We start from the raw sequence: 21,539 nt of genomic DNA, 5'->3' as shown, positions 1-21,539 counted from the left end.
TTTGTTATTCCTTAAAAAATATGGAGAGAAAAATATCTTTAACAAACAGAAAATTGCTAGCATAAAAAATTGTATTAGTTGATGTGAGAAACCAGATGTTGTAATGTGTAGATGGAATGCTTCCACAAAGCTAATAATGCTGCTATAATTTCCTGTCTTCAAAAAATAATTACAATTGAAGAAATGTTAGAAATATTATGATTGTTATTATATAGAATATATTTATTACGTATATAATATATTTATAACATAATGTTATCATTAGAAATATTTTTATTGGGATTTTTTTTTGTTGTTTTTTTGGGTTTCTTTTTGCTTTTACTCTTACAAGCATGATAGTTGATTAAATTTTCTGAGCTCGATGAAGTTTATAATTGTGTACTTAATGAAATTCCTAATATTGCTAATGATACTTTCTTTTTATCTTTTTCCAAGGAGCTGCATGAACTCAGGTCATGGATAGCTTTGATTTATGACAGCAGTCATATTTATAGTGCTTGTTAGTCATTTGGAATTGTTTGCTTGGGCAAATTGTTAATGTCAAACTAATATAATTTTATTGATGTAATTATTTCTTTCATTATAGCAGTGCCTGCAAGCATATCTATAGTTAGTTATATTAGCATTCTGTTCTAAACCCTGTATTTCAAGGATTTATAAATTAGCATTAGAAACTTGCTTCAAGCTAAGTCTTCATATATAAAACAAAAGCAATGTACACAACTGGGAGAAGTTTTAGAAGACTTAATCTTGCTGCTTTTTCTCTTTTTTTTCCCCCTCTTTTCTTCCCTCCATTATTTCTTAAAGGTGAGAAGAAAACCTAGAAGAAAAGTGCCAACAAAAGTGGGCTTGGATGTTTGGAGTTGAGAAAAAAAAATTCTGCTTTGAAAGGAGGAAATATTATCTTAATGCAAATCCTTAAGTTATACATTTCATGATTATCATTCAAAAATGATCATGGCAGGCTCAGGATGGTGGAATTTAAGGTTCCTCCCTGTACTGCCATCTGAAAAAACTGAATCCAAAGGCCTGAAGATATATTGGCATTTAAAAAGTTCAGTGTCTGGGCAGACACTGTAAATGAAAACTGTGGGAATGAATGTGTGTGAATAAAGAACAGCAAAAACCCCTGTAATGTGATGCCACATTTGAAAGAATCCATACTGAGTTTTGTATGATAAGGAAATGAGTAAATACCCAATTCTGCTAATTGTTGCAACTTTTTTTAGTTAAACCCTAGAATAGAAAGCTGCTACATACCCTAGGGGTGTAATTTTTTGAAATCATATGTCCAAATTTTGAAGTGAGATTCTCACTTCATATTGGCTTTTGCATCAATTAGCCATTATGAATAATGTATATTGAAATACGAGGAGGTCACTGTGTTGGGGATCATTTTGCAAAATGAAGGAGAACTCTGCATAATGCAGAGATCTAGATGCAAGATACTCTTCATGGATATGGCACCCATGACACACAGACTTTTTTGGTATCTGTTATTTTGTTCCAAATACCTGTTGATTAGTTACATTTTGAAAAATTGAATGAGATTGACAGTAGCGCTTTGAGGGCCTGTATTGTTCATTTCTCAGTCATTTCCAGAGTGAATATGGTAAACTTAATTTAAGAACAGGTGATGGAAATTCTGCAGGTCAAGTTTCACCTTGGCTTTCTCTCCTCCTGTTCTGTGGGTGAATAATCTCATTATTGCTTGCAGTCTGAATTTGTGTCCTTAACAGCACCCAAAAAGGTGAGGTAGCACAGAGCTGTGCATCAACTCTGCTGGGAAACATAGTAAAGCCCAGTGTCTTTCTTGATTTTGCCTCTAGTTTGATCCAGCCCTTGCAATACCTCTTTGGAGGCTCATACATTTAACTGTGAGCAGCCCTTTTGGGTTTTTGCTGGATCAGGTCACAGTTCCCATGACTGGGTAACAGTTTTCCTTATTTTGACACTGAGAGTGGCAACTGCTAATTTTGCTGAAAAGGATGATCTGTGTGGGTGACGGAGTAACTGTGTCCTGTGCTGTCTTTCTCTGCAGGACTGAATTTATATGCATTTATATCCTAATGATAGGATGGACCTGGTTTTTACTAAGAGGGACATTGCTGCAGCTGACTGGTTTAGGATCTGGAAAGCACCAAGACCCTACTGGGAATTTAGTTGGAAAGAAAAGTGTCTTAAAGCTGTTTTCCACCTTCACACAAAGACCCTCTTCTGTCAGAGCTGAGGGTGGACCAGAGCCCCCGGCATCCCCTCTGGAACTGGAGCCAATGGCTCTAATAGGCATAGTGATGTGGTTAAATGGTTCTTTGTTTGCCCCATCAAAAGGCAGTAGCAGCTCCTGAGAACAAAGACACACACCATGTTGAGAAAGTTTCTTTTCTCTTTTGTTATTGTCTACTCTGCCTGCTGCTTATAATGTGTAAAATGATTCTGACAAGCTTGATATGTGCCAAAACTCAGCATGCCCACTGGTGGGAAGATTATCATCACCCAGATGTAATAAAAAGCTTCTAGAAAAGTGCCTCTAGTGATGGGCTGCTTTCTGGCACTCACAGGGTTTTCTATTTGTTTTAGCAACACCCACTAGCACAACTGTAGCTAAAGACCTGTTAGCATTTTCATTGGAAATTCATTCCAGGACTTCATAACTCAGCTGGAAAATTTGCTTTGAACTCAAGAGCCACACAGAAGACTTTTATAGGGTCTCCTTTTTTTTTATTTTCTTCTATTTTTGCATTGAACAGAATTAAGCTATTTATTCAATAATAAATAAATGGGGAAAGCCCAAACATGTTAGCTACTAAGAACTTCCCTTAGGAAAACATGTAATATGTGTTTGATATCATCATCTGAAAACTAAAACTGTGTGTAATTACTTGTTGAATCTGAGCTGAGTGCCACTGTGTTTAGCCCAATGGAATACTATTCTTCATGAGCAGTAAAAATGTGCTATAAAGCCCAAATGCATGTCATTTGCCTACTTTGCAACCTCAATGACACACTTGTGAGTTTTGCAGTTATAATTCTGATTTTTGGATGTTATAATCACTGTTCAGAAGTAATAATCACATTTTATTTCAGACCCTGACTGACTCCTTTGTTCTCAGCAGTCAAACATGCTAGCTAAAGTGACTTGACATTATTTTTAAATTTTTTTATATTCAATGGGAAGCAAGCAGACAAATGCTTTTGAAAACTTTAATATCACAACCTTACTATTATATTATTTAAAATTTCAAAATAATATTCAGATACCTGTCATTACTAAAACCAATTTAAATAGATACCATTTTCTTGACACTATGGTAGAAGAATGTTATAAATGAATATGTACCTTAGATCTTTTTGGATCTGGAAAGTAAACTCAAATGATAAACACAAAATTAATTGTGTAATTAATGAATTAGGAAAAAAATGAATTTGTACTTAACATAAGGATAAAGTTAGCAAAACAAATCCCAAATTAATGCACATCTGTTAATAAACAGGACACTGGGACTTCATCATACTGCATATCTGTCATTTTTAATGTCTTTTGATTATTACAGCCTCAGATTACTATTTTTAAATTTCTTTAAAAGACAAACATTTTTATTGGTCTTTCCACCAAAGCTGCTTACCAATGTGTAGAATTTGGCTGAGAGTATTATTGATAGAAATCTGTGGCATGCTTGCAGTATTTATATGATGCTTGGAGTGTAAACAGCTAATCAAAATCTGTCTAGAATGGGCTAAGACCAAATGTATTTGTCCTTGATTCTGATGGCATTGATAAAGACAATTCTCATGCCCCTTTTTAAAAGCTGTAATGTTTTTATACATGTAACCACAAACCCGTCAGATGAGATCATCTCAGTATGGCAGGGGAGATACTGAAAAGGCTTCTTCCTTCAGAGGTGTCACCACGGGGAAGCTGCAGCCAGCTCTGTGTGGGACATCAGCCCCTGGCTGCCCAGAGGACAAACAGCATCCTGGGCTGGAAGGATCACAGCAGCTGCATCTGCTCAGAACTGGTGATTATCCAGGGCTGGTGAGTGCTGGGGGCAGTTTAAGAAGGATGTGAAGGTTCTTGAATGCCTCTGGAGGAGGGCAAGTGAGCTGGAAGCATGTCCTGTGAGGAGCAGCTGAGCACTCTGGGTTTGTCTTAGTTTGAAGAGAAGGAGTCTCAGGGGTGACCTCATTGTTCTCCCAAGCTTCCTGAGGAGGGGACCTGCAGAGGGAGGAGCTGGACTCTTCTCCCTGGTGCCCAGTTGCAGGATGCATGGGAATGACTGAAAACTTCACCAGCAGAGATTTAGACTGGGCATTAGAAATGTTTCTTTATGGAGAGGGTGGTCAAACATGGCAACAGGTTCCTAGAGAGGCAGTTGATGCCCAACAATTCTGTCTGTTTAAATAGCATTTTGACTGTACCCATAATAATCTGCTTTCACTTTTGAACATCCCTGAAGAGGTCAGGCAGTAGGACTAGATGACCACTGCAGGTCCCTTCCAACTGAAGTAGTTCTAGTCTATTCTATCTCTCTGTGTTTCACTAAGAAACAGCACAACATGTGATATATTCATGCTCATGAATGGGTTTCTTCTGACTTCAGTCAAAACTGTGTCTGCAAGCATGTGGCATTCTCACTGTGTCAAGAACGAGTTCAAGCACTGTGCGTGCTGATGTAGGACCCACTTTTGGGACTGTAAAAGCTCTTGAACATTGAGCTTGTGTGTTTGCAGAGTGATAGATTACAAATAAAATCAATAATGGTTATTAAAACCCCCCAGCTGCTTTTCAAGGTGGTGTTGCTGATGCATTACCAAAGCTATTCAGTTGATAGAAGAGACAGCTACATAAAGAGGATTTTAGTAAATACTTTTTCATACACACTTACTGCATTAGGTGAGATTTATTTATACATGGCTGAAATTTGAAATAACATAAATAGCTCAAAATATCTAATATTAAAATCATACCTCTCTCCAGCTTCTTGAAATCTTATCCATTAAACTTTTTAGCCGATGGAAAAAATATTGCCATCCTGTTGTCATTGTGTAATCACAGCAAAAACAATTTTAAAATTATGCATGACCTTCTGTACAAAGGTCATGCACAGAAACAAAATAATTTGCAAACAATTTAGGAGAATTTGAGTTTTGAAAATGTTTAAAAATTTTAATGTCTAAGCAGATGTGTCTCTTAAGTTAGAATCAAGTTAATTGGATGTGGTTGTTATTGTCAATAATAGATTTTTCTCCAAAATTTTTAGCAATGTTGTTCAGCCTGCACTGGAACAATCACAAATTGATTGGTCCCACAGTGCCAGAAGCTTTCTTGGTTTTTACATCTTTTAAAATTTATTGGTATGTCCAGTGCATTCCTTTTTTTTTCCAGTAGACCTTGGAAAATGGCTGCCGCTTCTGACATTGTGGTTTCTTTTCTTTTGGGGGTTTTGTGCTTTCTTGTATTAGGAAGTAATGACTACTCTTTTTGTAAGAAAGTGGTTATATGGACATGCTGTGGGGGTTGAAAATTCCCATGTGGATCTGGAGCTTGCTCCTTTTGAACTCTTCCCCACACACTGATCTTTAAGGAGAGTTATAGTTTTCACACTTTCTGAGGAATGGGGACATTTAATGTATTTCAGTAGCACAGCCATCAAGGCATGTTCCTGGAAGGCATATTCTTTAGCTTCAATTAAAGTGTAGAGAGATTGTTTTCAGGAGAAACCAATATAATGATGCTCATTGACCTCTTCCACAACCCAGGCCTCAGAGCTTTGCAATAATTCTCACAACCTGCTCTTAACTTCTGGCCAAGGAAAATGAGCCTCTCAATTTGAAGTCTGTGATGATGAACAGTTCAAGTACATCTTTAGATAAACTGTTCTCATTGTTCATTATCACCACTGTTAATTCATTTTCACTCTAATTTGTTTAGTTTATTTCTGGCCTTTAGACCTTATCATTTCTTCACCTACTTCAATCAGAAATCTCGTCCCTACTGAATAAAGTACTTTAACATGCTGACCCAATCACCTCTAAATCTCTCCTTTGGCAATTGAAATGGTAATTGCTGTTTGCCATTGAGAGATATAGAAATATAACCTATAGATTTTATTTTTTTGTTTGGAGTGTGGTTTGATAAAACTAAACTGAGATCCTTTGGATAACTAAAGTATTTTTGTCTGGCATGTGGGAAATCCCAAAACATTAGTGTTTTACAAATTAAAAATAGAATTTGTTTTCCTGACTGTTGATTATATTTTCTCTGGAAGCTCATGTGTGTGAGGAAGAAAACAAATACCATATGGTATCTTAGAATGTTTCTTTTAAAAGTTAGTGGCATCTCTCTCTTGAAGCTTAGGACTACAATTTCATAAATGCTGCACAATACTTTAAGAGAGGAGATGAAGAAGGGCAAGGAGCTGAGTTCCATGGTAAGAAGTACAGCAGCTTGGGATTGTTATCACTTTTCAGATTACAAGTTTAAGCAAAGCAAAAAACACAAAAAGAACATCCCCTTGAATGGTTTACTGGAATAATCTGCTTTAATATATATGTTTCCTGGTTCTTTCATCTCCTTTCACTCCAATCAGTTTTAACGTGGAAACTGAAACCCACAAAAGTAGCTCAATTACATACATTTACCAAAAAATATACTTGCCTGTTCTCCTAGATGGGGCACCAATATGCAGAGGTAATTGTCAGTAGGTAGAAGATAACATTGCACTTCTGATAAGGGCTGCTAGTCATCAAAAGTAATGTTTCTGACTCTTCCTACAAGAGTAGCTGTTTTTCTGAGCCCTTAAAGTCAGTTAAAAGACAGGTCCAGCAATAATTCATATTGGTTTTTGGTTTGTGTTTTTTGGGTTTTTTTTTTTTGAGTTAGTAATATTTCTTTCTTTGGGGAAAAGATTTTGATTATAATTTTAAACATTGAGTAAATCCACCTCTTAGTGACTTGTAACATCTGATATATCAGGATGAAAGCCCTGGTAAGGCACTGGCTGCAGTACTTGCCAATACTGAGCCTGAATATTTTATGTGTTCCAGGAAAAAAGGATGTCTCTTTTCATGAGTTCAGTAAATAAAATTTACTCATAAAAATTTTACTTGAAATCACTCTCTGAGGCAGAAATGTTTAAGTGCATGGAGGTCAAGTATGGCTAAATAAAATTTGCTTAATTTTACCAAAACAACCAGTTTTTTTCTTGTTAAGTTCATTTTATTAAAGAAAAATGCAAAGGAAGTTCTCTTAGATATTCAAGAAAATAATGGGTTATTTTTACAGATACCTCCTAATGCTTAAAAGAATTCAAATTTTAAGAATGTGCAGAGCTGTTTAGCTGTTACATCTGTTGTCAGTTTTCATGCCCACAGATGCCCTACTGAAATAGCTCTACATGAGCAGGTTTGGTTTGAATTTCTGTATCAGGACTCTCTTCCTACTGTTTTGTATTTGATGGAGTAGGTAATATTCTCTACATGTTTATGTGTAGCACTTTTATTAATCATACAACTAAAAAAGCCTCTGCTATTCCCTCTCATGACCTCTTTGATCTGTCTTCAAAGCACAATTCATGCAAATAACACCTAGCAAAATTTCATTTACAAAAGCTATTTCTTAATACACATGTTTTAATGTAACGCATTTCGCTTATGCATCAGCTATATATGCTAGAAGCTACTGAACCAAAGAAGTATGATTTCAGCCTCAAATGTCTCAGCTTCAAGCATTAATATGTTAAGAAATGCAAGTAGGTGATGCATGAAAAGGAGAAAACAGAAGGTGAGAAACAGCCTACTCATAATTCTGTTGAATAACTCAGTAGGCTCTACCCTACCTAGGTATTTTTATGAGGAAATAGCAGATTATTTTCTTGTAAGACCTTATCCTTCTCCTCTAATAATGAGGCAGTCACTGTTCCAGTGAGGCAAACTCACCTAAGAAAAGTTTTTTGTTCCAATGTTGCCACCATATTAAATATCAGAGTAAACTGAATCCAGACAAACTTGCAACTGCTACTGAAAATTAACTTGTGTTTATTCTTTAAAGCATGTAAAGTAAGGTTTGCAAGATTTTCACTCCTGAGAGCAATAGTATCCATGTTTGTGGCTGCACAAGATGCAGTCGACTACAATTTGCCTAGTCTTGATTTTGATGCACCTATTAAAAAGTAAGAGTAACTTATTTTTGTCAGTCAAAGAATCAGATAGAACCATAAAATAGGTTAAGTTGAAAAAGACCTTGAAGATCATTTAGTCTAATCATTAACCTAACACTGCCAAGTCCACCACTAAACCATGTCCTAAGCACCAACTCTACACATCTTTTAAATACTTCCAGGGTGGTTCCAGATTGATAACCTCTTCTTTTAGAATTTTTTAACTTTAGCATAATGGAAATAAGAGTATTTGTACCTGCTATGGCATTTGAAGAAGAAGCAAACCACTTTGTCTCACATTCTGAAATGTGAATTCAACTTTCTTTTCATTCAACATTCAGTATAATTTCAGCTTTTAAAAGAACAGAAATCATTATAAAATGATTTTCACTTGAAATAACATGTTCAAATCATCTTCATCTCTATTTTAGTCTGCTTCTATCACTGCTAGAGATGTTTTCTTTCAATGAAGGCTGCTGTTTGTGTTCTATTGGGTTCATCTTCTAAAACAGAAATATTGCATCAAAGGACCTTTAATAAAAAATGCTCTCTCACTAACTTTCTGGGATCCTTTTTTCACTGAATTCTAGAACTTTTTGTTTCCTTCCTCATAGTTCATTACTTGTATGAGAAAATAACTTTTATTGAGTTCTTCATTTAAGCAAATTTCTTTTTCATTGCAAGAGCTTGTATTTATCAGTATGCAGCAGTCATTTCAATGCTTTTTTGTCACAAATATAGATAATATACAGGGACCTCTCTAGCTCAATAATACCTTGGCTAATGTGGTCATCATCAGAATCTTCTGCCAGTTTAGATGCCAGAAATCTCTCTTGCCACTGTGCAGCCCTGCCACACTCTACTGTGATTTCTCTGCTGCATCTGGCCACAAATTCTGCACTGAGTTTGAGGGCTTCAGGACTCAGACATGTCAGATTTGCTTCCTCTGAACTTTTCTTGACCTCCTTGTACCTTTTTGTACTTCATTTAGTTGTGGCAGCTATTTCTCTAATTGACCAGGTGTCTGTGGCTAATTTGTTTAGTAAAAAAATAATATTGTACGGTATGGCAATAGTTTCATATAGATGTCTGTAACAAGGAAACATTCTATGTGAAATGAGATATTTCTTATCTAACATAATGATGCAGTGTAGAGAAGTACAGTCCTGGAATGGTAGCAGATGTCTGGGGAAGGATAAACTCTAGAAGTGTCCACAGTGCACTGTAGGGAACACTGCTGTGGGATGATTAGAGATGGGGCACAGGCAGGCACTGCAGTCCCCTCAGAAATGAACTCCTTATGGTCAGCTAAAGAAACGAAGACCTGGAACTGGACAAGACTGAGCTTAGGGGTAACAAAGAGAGCAAATAAAATGTATCTCAACTACATAAAAGCCACCACCTATGTAAATTCAGTGTGCTGCATTGCTGCTGGCCAATGAAGGGAAAGCAAGGTGTGAAAACAAATGTATCAAATGGATAGAAGTTACCTTGAGTGAGTTTTAGGCAGAAGAAGCCATTGATAACTGTAACAGCTACAGGTAACTGTCGCATCCTCCACTGCCAACACCAGAATTTGCTTTTTAACCCCTAGGAAATGTGAACTTAATATCAGGAAAAGCAACTAAGAATTCTGTTTGTAATAATTTTAACTTTATTACTGTTAAAACTTTCTTGAATCAGAGCATTTTTCTCTTTTCCTGGTAGTAATTACATATATAGTCATAATGAATCTTGGATTAGTCTCAAGATTTCAATAATGATGACAAATTAGGTTATTATACTAATGTTAAATTGTTGGCTTTTTTTCTCTCCCTATAAACAAGATTTTGACCATAATGCTCTGCAATAGTCAACATCCATTTGCATCTCAGACCTTGACTGATTCCAGAAACCTCCATCTTCTAAGTATGGAAAGACAAAACTGTATATCTGGCTTACCAAAGAGATTTAATAGAGTGAACAAATGACTCAGATGAGAATTTAAGGAGGAAAAGTTAATCAGCTCTTCTTCATTGTTTATTCTTCTTGGGCTTTAGTCATTAACCTACTGATGTTGTTTTTGAATTCACCCATTAAGTCATGGCTTTAAATTCCCTAAAGGAACTGAAGATTAAATAGTCCAGTCTATTCACCTACTTAAATATGAATTTTGCCAGCATCTCATCTGGGTGTATTTGTTTCCTCATCAGCAACCAATCTTTTCTGCGAAGACAAGTAGTCCTGTTCTGATATTTAGATAACGGCATGATGACTTGAAAAGCAACACTTCAACTTAGCTTTGCTCATCCTGAAGCAATATTGTGAAGCTGTTGGATCAGCTTGTATCTGTAGTTAAAAATTGTTCATGGAGCTTCAGCAGGTGTCTGATCATATCTCACTTTGGATAGGATGTACTCCCAAAAGATGAAAAGTATTTTTATCCAAAGAAGTAGGTTACAGCTAGGGCCAATGGAGGTACATTATGAAAGGATTATCATTAAGTTTGCGAAACTGAAGCACACTTCTCAAAGTCTTACTTTCACAAGGAAATGCTCCTGGCTGTTGTTTAGACTGTCTTGATCTATGCCAATATGAAAGACTGCAGCAAAAGTTTTAAAAAATAAAATCTAAAGTAAGCTGAGATGATATTTTATGCTAGATAAGTGGTCTGAATTTCTCCATCTGTTTTTACTTGAAAGTTCCTATTAACTGGGACAAGAGATTCTTGACTGTTAAAGTTACAGCTTAGGTGATATGCAGACTTTCCATCTGCAGACACTTACTTAATCAATTTGGCGAAGTAAATTACTTACATTCTAACTTTTCTTCTTGTTTATAGCTGGTGGGGGCTTCTGTGATTGCTTTCAACTGTAGGATCTTCTTGCATGGAATTACTAGGAATTGAAATAAATTGCTGCGCAAGTCACCTGGGAAAATGCACAACAATTTTCTCTTAATGCCTGTGTTTCTGTTAAAAGCTTTTAGTGAAAACACTTTGCCCTAGAGAAACCAAATTTCTTTCTGGTATGTAGGGTGTGGGTCACAGAGAATTTGAAGTGGATGAAGAGCTCCTACCAAAGATCCAGAAAGGTCAAACAAAACCTAAGAAGTATCTCTGTTGAGCAAAACTAGACACTTTCTGTATCACTAAGGTGTCAATTTACTTAACATTTGTGATGCTCTAGAGATGGGGATGATGCTGAACTGCATCACTCAGGACCTCTGTGAAGGGTTCAGGTTCAGCTATTGTCTTTAGAGAGTGGAATAAATACCACAGGACTGTCTCAAGTGCTTGGATTTATGTGCCCTTGGCCTTATGCTGCTTTACATAGAGACAAAATATATTGCATCAGCTCCATGCCCTCAAGCAAGCAGAATTTAAACACTTTATATATAGAAGTACCAGGTTTATAGCAGATAGTGTGTCCTTGTTTTTTAGAGCATTTGCTAAGTAAAGAAAAGTGTAACATAGTGCTTCAGACTATTTGCATCAGTTATTTTTTCCCTCATAAGACACAGTCATATTAATTTTTTTAAAAAATAGCAAATCAAGCCTGTTAAAAGTGGAAATAATAATTTGTTGTTTTTTTCATTGTTGAATTCATGCTAATACCTGCTATGGCAACTGTGTGACACAGACTGGGCTCTTACTCAGAGGTCCTTTCTACATTCATGTTAGTAAAATGAAGTTGTTGGCATGGTAGGGATAGAAAATTTGTCTTTCCTCAGGCTGGCACATCTGAACATAAAGCTCTTTACTGAGGCTTTACCTTTAAACAACATCTTTCCATCTAAATCCAGAAATAGATTCTAGAGGATTTAGTAAAGGAGGGTAAACACATTGCCTGTCTTTTCCCTAATGGCTGAATAATTGCAGTCTTTGCTGATGAATTGAAAGATCTGGTCAGATCCTCTCTGAGCAATCTCCAAATTAGTGATGACTACAAGTGTCCTTATGTGTTCTGCTAAGGATGAGAAGAAGTTCAATAAGTGTGTCAGAAAACAGACTGCGAAAATAGGGACAGGATTCTGTGATCACTGCACTCACCTAGAAAAGAGGAGTCCTGCAATTAATTTCCTGGGCTCAGGATTGTAAATGAGTATTGCCTTATGACTGCTTAATGTAAAGGACAACTGCTAAGCTGTGCTGTCAGCAGTGCCTGACAGAGCTCATTTTGAGTTAGCTGTGATGTCACATTGATAGAGATGTACTTTATGAATGAGAGATACCCACAACTTATTGAAGCCCTGTCTGTACTCTCCAATGAAATGGTAAAGAGTTGCTGGAGCTGGTGGCAATTTTCCTTCCCAGGATACCAATAATGGTGTAGGCACTGTTGGGAGATAGCCTTGGTTAAGGTGGTGTGTCATGCTATTATTTGCATTTATTATAATCGCTGCACCCCCTCCTACAGCATTGCTGGGTTTTGTGCAGACAATGGGTTTTATTGGGCTCTCAGAGCTGTATACACCCTCACACGGAGTTAGACCTTGTTAGAGCAAAGACTCTTTTCTTGATTAACTCCAGCATAAGTTGAGTGTGGGTTTAATGTGCATGGGGGTCGGATGAGAATAATTTAAACAACTGATTTTTCTCAATTAGAATGTTTCCTGAAATACTTTCAGGTATTCTGGATGGTTTGTTGTACTCCTGAACTGTTTTTAACAAATGTGTTTTTCCTAAACTAAAAGGCCAAAGGAGGATACAATACTTTTTATATATAAGTAAAATGTAGTCTCCTTAACTTGTCACTAGAAAATAGCTGAAAATTCTAGAGTCTGAAGGAAGTCAATGGATAAGTAAATAGATTTTTTCCCTTACAATAATTCAAAAACTTATTTTATTAGTTTGTAAATAAAAAAAGCAAGTCTCAAAGTGGAAAACAAATGATTTTCTTTCAGTTTGAGTTCCTGCTGCTTTGTAATGGAAGATAAAACCAAGTCACTTTCATAATTTATTATTTTTAATTTTTGAGGATGGAAGAAGTAGATTTATTTCATTGTTTAGACCTGAATCAAGTGAAGAGAAAATCAATGAGGGAAGGAATGCTGTATCATCTGGTGAACTTAATAATTTCTTTTAAAGAAAGGGAGTCTGCAGCTTCTCAGTACCATGCCAGCTTTCACATTTTGATGAAAATGAACCATGAAACAAAAGGATAAAGAAGAGCTGCTTCAATATTTGTAACTTGTTCCTTGAAAAATATTTTTCCACCCCTATTAAATTGTAGAGGGGAATGTAGAAGAAAAAAGCCAATTGCTTTCAGATTGAATGACTTCAGAGATTTTTACCTCTTTGACACAACATAGCATTATGTACAAAGCACTCAGGAAAATACGTTTTGCTTTTGTGCCTCATTTTAAGATGCCTTGTTGAAGGCTATTTAATCTTTTGAAAGCTGACTTTCATTTGTTTGCAATATTAATCTGCTGACTTTTCCCATGATCAGTTACATCCCAAAACACAAAAGGTCATGTAGTAAAAGGGATAATGAAGTGGAAAATGATAAGAATGCTTTAAGCTCTTTCCTTAGAAGGAAGATGTAAGGCACTTGGGTGAAACTCAAGTCTGTAAGGAGGAAAACACTGTGATAGCTTTGATGTAGTATTTTCCCTTCATATTTGCTGCTTGTATGGGTGAATATGGAATAACAAAATTCAGAAAGAGAGTGGTTACCTCTGTCAGTTTGTAGAAAAAGGGCACTGTATGGAGTGATTTAAAATACAATGGGCTTCCAGCTAGCTCTAGTTTCATCTCATGGGAGCAAAAGTGTTTTCAAAATATCCATGACAGGTAGATACTCTTTGACTTTAGTCTGTTGGTGCCCTTTATTTATTTATTTTTTCACTTTCTCTTTTTTTAAATTGCAAATAATTTGCCTAAAAATATTTTGTAGCTTTTGCAGCTCAGTCCTGTTTGAAGATCTTTGGCTTTGTGATACCATTTTATCATTCTGAAATGATCCTATTTAAATTTCCACAGTAGTAATTTGTAATATTGAAAGAAGGGACATTGGATTAATTTGACGGATACTTGGAAGAGATGTGCTCATAAGAAGGTGCTGTTAAATTTCTCTTCCACACTTACTTCTCTTCCCCAAAATGCCTTTCAGATTCCTATGCCCTCCATTTTCCACCAGAAAGCCATTGTTTGAAGCTAAATAATTTGAAATCCTAATCTGACTCAAAAAGAACTCTTCTAGAAGAACTCTCAAGCTTCCAGTGCAAAGTTTTTATTTGTGTTGTCCTGCTTTCTGTTTTCATAAAATGTGTAGCTCATTTTAAGTCATAGGTTTGTTCTCCTCTACATAACCCATGTGTTTTGTTTCTCCTTAGAGCAATGATTCTGCGAGTGATTGCCCATGAAGTCTTCCCCAGAATTTATTACTTTGTGTGTGATAATACAGTAGTGCTCTAAATTGTGTTCCTGAAGTAAGAAGACCAATGTAGGTTTTGTTTCAGACAGTTTGTTACTTTTTTGCAGATTAAAGGGATGTAAGACTCTCCTGTTGCCAGTCAATCCAAGAACATTTCTTGAAAAAAATAGAGTCCCATTTTCATAGAGACAAAAGCAAAAGTAAATGTTGTATAATGCAATAAACAAGCACATTAAATGCAGTCTTTAGAGATGTTTAATGACAATATAAAAAGATTCTACCTGATGAATTACTCAATGCAGAAAACCTCGTTCATGTTAATATCTGATACTTGCTTGTGGAAAAGTCAACTATGTTGTATTTTGCAAAAAGATGTCGGGACATTTTTAATCACATCAGGCAAATTCTCTCTGCAAAAATTATGGATTAATTTAAATATAAGTACTATTTTTAATTCTGGGGTTTGAAATGGATGGTACTGTAGTACAGACTCACTTCCAATTTTGGGTAATTTTCAAGGCAGTTACATTTTCTAGACAAGCTCAGGTAGGCAGCCTTATGGATAAGGCTTTATCAGTTGTTTTCTCTTTGTCAGGATTAGTCTTGAAAAAATCAGGCTCATCTTTTTTATTGTCAGATGCTCATCTGAAAAAGGAGCTATCTTTTTTTTTCAGAATTTAAATAAGACTAAATTATTATATTAATGTATAGACAAAATGTGATTCCTAAAGTACAATACTATGGACTTTTGGATTACTCAAAAAGGGATGGCATTGAATATTTTGTCAACAAGAAAAAATGCCTAGGCACTCTTCTGGTATCTTTTCCTGGGCAATTTCTTTTTGCACTATACCATGCAGAGATAAGAAGATATTCCTGTTCAAAGACTGGATTAAACTTCATAATGTTTTTTCTATTTTTTTCCAATTTTTTCCCCATTATTTCTAAAGTGCTTTTATTTTCTTACCTGTCCGAGAATATGATGGTGATGTATACAATTAAGGATACTTAATAAGGCCTGCATTATCTTTAAAATGCCAGTGAGTCCCAGAGTAATCTGATAGTGTTTTGGAAGATGTTCTGGTTGAGACATAGAAAAAAATCGTAAAAATTCTCCATATCTCTTTGCACCTAGACTGGATTCCTGCTTTTTAGGATAAAATAAAAATGAGATGTATTTTTAAATCCTCTGGTGTGAAATATATTTCAGTTTCAAAACTGTGTGAAGTACTAAAATTAAATGAAAGCAGTCTGATTACATGGGTTGCAATGCCAGACAAGCTCCAGATTTATTCCACAAGAGATATGGCAGATTTGAATGTGCAAGATTGAATTAATGATTTCTGCAAAGCACTTAGAGCACTTCATGTTTTTTATACAGTCGTATTTTTGAGACACAAAATCTAGTTGCAGGCTCATACACTTAGGGAAAGCAGGTTTGCTGTGAAAATCCCTATTGTTTCCCAGAATGTCGTTCTGTCTTAGGTAAATTTATTTTCACACATCTGTGTTTTCCACCATCTTCAGTGAACTGTGTGGTTGCTGTCAAATGACTGCACATACACTCATTCCACTGCTGGTGCAAGTGTGCAGGTCACTCCTTGAGCCCAGAGTTTCTGCACAGCAAACCTGTGTCTGGAGATTGCTAATGCTTTGTGAAGCAAAGTCCATCAGCTCTACTTAACCTTTCTCTCAACTATTTCTTGTCTTGAAATGTAATTTCTTATTGCCTATGTTTATGAAACCTATTTTTCTTTGCCATTTTAGTGAATTATCACTAGTTGTTGTTTTGATCTGGAAATCTCTGGATTGTCACAACTGCCTCACAGCTACATGTGCCTGTCAGAGTACTTGTCTCCTGCAATGAAAGCCTCATGAGCAAGAGCCTAAAGAAATCCCACATCCCTGGGTTTGCTATGTGTGAGAGAGGATGCCCAGTTCCAGATTTATCTCCAGGGTGTATCTTTGTGGGAGGGCTAAGGTCAAAGGTCCATGTCCAGTACTCCAAACCTCAAAGCACGCTAGTTCTTCAGTTGTGTTTTGCAGAGCAGCAGCTTGTGCTCTGGATGTACCCAGCCTGCTTTGACAAGGTGGAGGGCAGGGGCTGTTCCCAAAACATCCCTCCTTGTGGGTCCTGTTGGCAGTAAGGACTGACATGGGTGTTGTGAGACCCTTTCCCCTTCTCTGTTCTCTGTTCCATAAAGCTTCTTGCAGGCCTTCTGAACTCCTGGGGCTCAGAAGCTGGATATGAGGTGCTGTGGCCTTCAACAAAGCTGTGCTATCCATCTGACTCATGAAAATGCAGCTTTACTACAGCAACTCAACTCCAAATGCAGAATACCAATCTTGTATTCTGAAGTTGTGCTGGACACACAGCAGTATCTGACCCTTTATTCTTCATTTTACTCCTCCTGACCATCACCCAGTCAATCTGTTGGAATGTAACCAGAGAATCAATGTTTTTTTCAAAGGGCTGGTAGATCAAATAATGAGTTTTCACACCCTCTTATTTCTGTGCAGTCTAGTTATTTCATCAAAGATTTTCAGTATTTGGAGTGACTACTGTTCTCCTTTCTAAGGCTGCTGTTTCTGCTCACTGAATTGAGGTGATTTGGCTCACTACCTGTCATCACCTGTAACTCAGATCAGAGTAACTAAGCCACACAATCCTTTTATTTCCCTTTCCTAAGGTGCCATTTGTAATAATACATATATTTTGCTATTTTATTTCTATTTTATTTTAGTTTTATTACTTCATGGGAATAAACTCTTTAAGGAGTTTGAGAGAATAAAATGCAGTGTTACTATGTGCTATGAACTGTCCAATTTCTTTTCACTATGTATCTCCCTGTTTCTTTCCATTTATTAACTGTAAAATAATTGTCAAAACCTTGTAGAAGTGGTTTTTGTGTTTTCAGTAAGGCCAAGTATTCTTAAGGAAGAACTGCTGGAATTTGTAGTGCCAACACTAGAGCCTAGCATAATGATTGAGTGTTGCCTTATGTATACTGATTGTCATTTAATAATGCTGCATTCCTTCTTGTCTTTTGGGTCACTTAAAGCTAGTTTCAGAGAAGAATAAATCAAATTGGAAGTATAGGATTTGGAATTTGTTGTTCTCAAAGTGTCAAAATTTATGGAAGATTAGTTATAGTGTTCTACATTTTGATATTACTTACTTGATTTATTTAGTATAATTTCCTTTTCTATATGTTATCGGGAATATTTTGCATATATCCTGAAGGCATGGGTCTTTATTTGAGCTCTTATGTTTTTGAGAGCTGCAAAAAAATTGGTTTGTCTTTTTTCTTAGAGCATAGCATCTTTTTCCTTAGTTCTATTACTACCTGGGAGGAAAAAAGTCAAAAGATACATATTCTGCTTTTCTCACAGTGCACAGCCTTGCACTGTCAGAAATGTCACAGGTTAATGGTACAACCGAGCCCCATTTATCTTTTTCTGACAGCTTGTCCAATGTTGTACATCTAGCAGTGGCATCTCTCCTAAAGTAAGTGACATTTTTAGCCTTTGTTCTTTTCGTATGGACCTATTAAAAGGATTTACAGTAATTCTACACTGTGTTGGTAATATGTTCCTTCTTATTATGTGGAATTGCAGTGGAGATTTTAGGCTAATTTTTTTCCACAGAATAATTAACACACAGCTGAAAATTAAAGTCTCACCTTAGAAATTTGAAATTATAGGAAAGGATTTTGTGAAAAATGATGGTATGCATTTTTAATTTTACAACATTTCTATTGCACTTTTAAAATTACTTGTGGAAGCTAAAAAAGGCCAGCATGTGGTGGACAGCAACTTAATTTTATCCTCAAAAAAATGTAAGTCCTAACCAATGGTTGCTTATCGATGACTTACAAAATGCATCAAATTTTTTTTTTTTCTGAAGTGAATTTTATGCCAGGGCTAACTAAAATCTGAATATTCCTGGTTAAAGAAACAATGTTGCTTCATTAAACATTTTAAAATTGATTGTTGTGTCTCCATAGGAAATAACTGTAAGAAAAAACCTGAAAGCCCCCCAAAAAACTGTCACATTTTTGGATGGTTAATTTAATTAAATTTTACAGACTTAGATGTAATTTTAACTTGAATGGCAGAAATGTATGGTATTTTTATTCTTGTCTTTGAAGAAGCAGCAATTGAAATCAGGTAGTGTCTCAAATGCTCTTTGGATACAAATAGGGATATTTACCTTTTATGGTCTGGGCACAGTGCAGCTTTACTGAATTATTTGAAGGGTAGAAGAGTATGGAATATTTCAGGAGGAAATATTTCAGTAGGAAGAGACCTACAAGGATCACCTACCCCAGCTCAAAGACTGTAGTCTTTTGAGTATGCCTGGGAAAGAGTTCTGGATGCAAGTCTATTCCCTTATTAAAAAATGAATTCTTACTTTATAGATTTGAAATAACAGGTACTTCCTTTGTGAAATATCTGAAATCTTCTCAAAAAAGGCATATCTGGTTATGTATTTACTTTTTCTTCTCCCCATATTTTTTAAAAAGCAGACCACATACTCATTCCAAGATGATTTTCTAACAAATCTGAAAACTGTAAGATTTTTCTCCCCCTTCAAATTTACACTACCTGAACCAAGTTCTGTATGAAGTCCTCTGAATCAATCAATTTTTATTCAAAATACTTAGCATTAGTTTACAATAATTAGTCTTTATGTTTCCACATTATTTCCTAATACTTCAGTATTTAATAGAAAGCATAAAATTAATGGCATTTCTTTGTCCTTTTAAAATTTCATGAAATTATTTGCATTTTATAAGATGTACTACGTATTTCAGCACAGCTGATTTGTGCATCCAGGAGCAAAGGATTAAAGTAAGGGATGCTGTTTTCAGAAAGACAGTTTACTGCAGAGGAAAACAATCATAGCCCATCACTACAGAACCTCATCCATCCCTTCCCAAAACCCAGCCAACCAGTCAACAAACACCCCTTCCTTAAGGTTCATTTGTAGCTTTTACAGAAATCTATGGTTAAAAAGGCTAATGGAAGTGAGTAGCAGTTTGTTGATTTTCTTTTTTAACTAAGAAGTTATATCTAAAATTTGATGTGGAAATTAGATTCCCTCCATGCACTCTGCATTAATAAGCTTGAGATCAAACCTTAATAGTCTTAATACTGGGTATGAGTTTGGTACCCCATTTCAAGAAGAATGAGAGTATACAGGGATGGATCCAGGGTTTAATGACATCATTCAGCAATGTGTGAAAAACAGGCTTTGTGACTCTTGAGGAAGAACAATCTCAGAGTTCACTGTGTGGTCAGACCGACAATAAAGGTATAGTGGCTTATAAAAAAAAGCCAACCAAAACTGTAATAAGCAGTCCTGATAGTGTATGAGAGCTGGATAATGTCATTTTATCCATGTTTACCCAGTGACAGACTGATATGTCTTTCTCAGTCTTTCAGATAAAGGCCACAAAGTAACCAAGGTATAATTTGCCCAAATTTAACTTCTTTTTCCCCTAGCATACATCAAAAGAAGTTTTGGAAAGACTATCATATACCATTACTTGTTGACTTGAAAATCAGACCAGTTACATTAAAAAGATGTGATTTTTCTGCCAAACTGAATGGAACTCAGAATAATCTGAGAATGGGGGTGGAAGAGAAAGAAATGCAGGTTATTTTGGAAGTCAGGAGATGTTTCTCACTTTCCCAGTCTGGCAATCCATCCTCTGATGATGAGTTAAAAAATACAGAGTATCCATATAAGTGTATATAAAACCACTAGCTTTGCTTGGCTGGAGTTTATTTCCTATAATCACCCCTGGCAGGTGAAGGAAAATAACATCAGAGTGTAAGGTGATGTTATAGTTTCAAGGTACTTAAAAGTAAATGATGTTGTTTGCTAAAAATTGAGCTACCTTTTCTTCAGTCAATTACTGCTAATAAATTTCTAACATAATGGAAGTTTTATGACAATGACTTGAATTTTTTCAGGTACAATATTGTTGATCAACATATGGGAATAATAACCAAAATGATTTCAGCATTAGTAGTAGTTCTAAAAGGTTAATAAATCAAATAGGCACTTTGAGTTTTGCATTTGACATAAAAGTAAGTGGTGCAAATAGTGGAGCTGTACCATCTATGTCTTTTACTGGAAGAGTTTTTGTATACACTGAAAATATTTGATATTATTTTATGGATTATGGGATCCTGCCAACTATAGTTAATATAAGAATAATTAGAGTAATATTAATATTCACCAGAAATACAGAATTTGTTTCTGTAAAATGACTGGATAAAATTAGTGTTTAAATTAATAAGCCTATGCACCAATAAATGTATTTTTTCAGTAGCATTTATAGATTATTTTTCCTTCCTTGATACTTTTTTTCCTTTTCTATCCTAATCACATACTCATCTATCAATATTGTACCATATAATGAACATTATTTTTTGTCTTTTAATTCTTTCAATGGCATCACCTGCAACAAACTGTTACACTGAACAAACAGATTCCTTCCAGAATGAGTATTTATGCTCTGTCAGCATCAAGAAGCCCCAGGTAGACTCTTATAATCTAGAATCAGAAGGAGCTCAACTACATTGCTACCCAAATTTCACTGGCAGGTAAATAGTTTAAATATTATCGATTGTTTTACTATGAGTTCTCAGTCAGATGTTGATTTAACAGTATCTGACACGAACCAATACATAATAATGATGAAAATAAACATTGGAAGCAAATTAATTCAATGACAATTTATCAGGAAATGGTTAAAATGATGAATGTATAAACGAGTCCACTGGATTTCATAGAATTACGGAATATCTCAAGTTGGAAGGAACCCACAAGGATTGCTGAGTCCAATTGCTCCTCACAGCACTACCTAAAAGCAAACCATATGACTGAGAGCATCAGCCACAATTTCCTTGTAGTAACTACTGCTGCTAGTTTGACAATTTGAGGTGAACCTTCAGCTGTTCCTATGTTTTTGTGTTTTAGATGTTTGGTCATGCCATGTTATTACTG

Source organism: Zonotrichia albicollis, chromosome 5, assembly GCF_047830755.1.
Source record: "Zonotrichia albicollis isolate bZonAlb1 chromosome 5, bZonAlb1.hap1, whole genome shotgun sequence".
Lineage (NCBI taxonomy): Eukaryota > Metazoa > Chordata > Aves > Passeriformes > Passerellidae > Zonotrichia > Zonotrichia albicollis.
The sequence above is the reverse complement of the archived record's forward strand: the minus strand, read 5'-3'. Positions refer to the sequence as shown.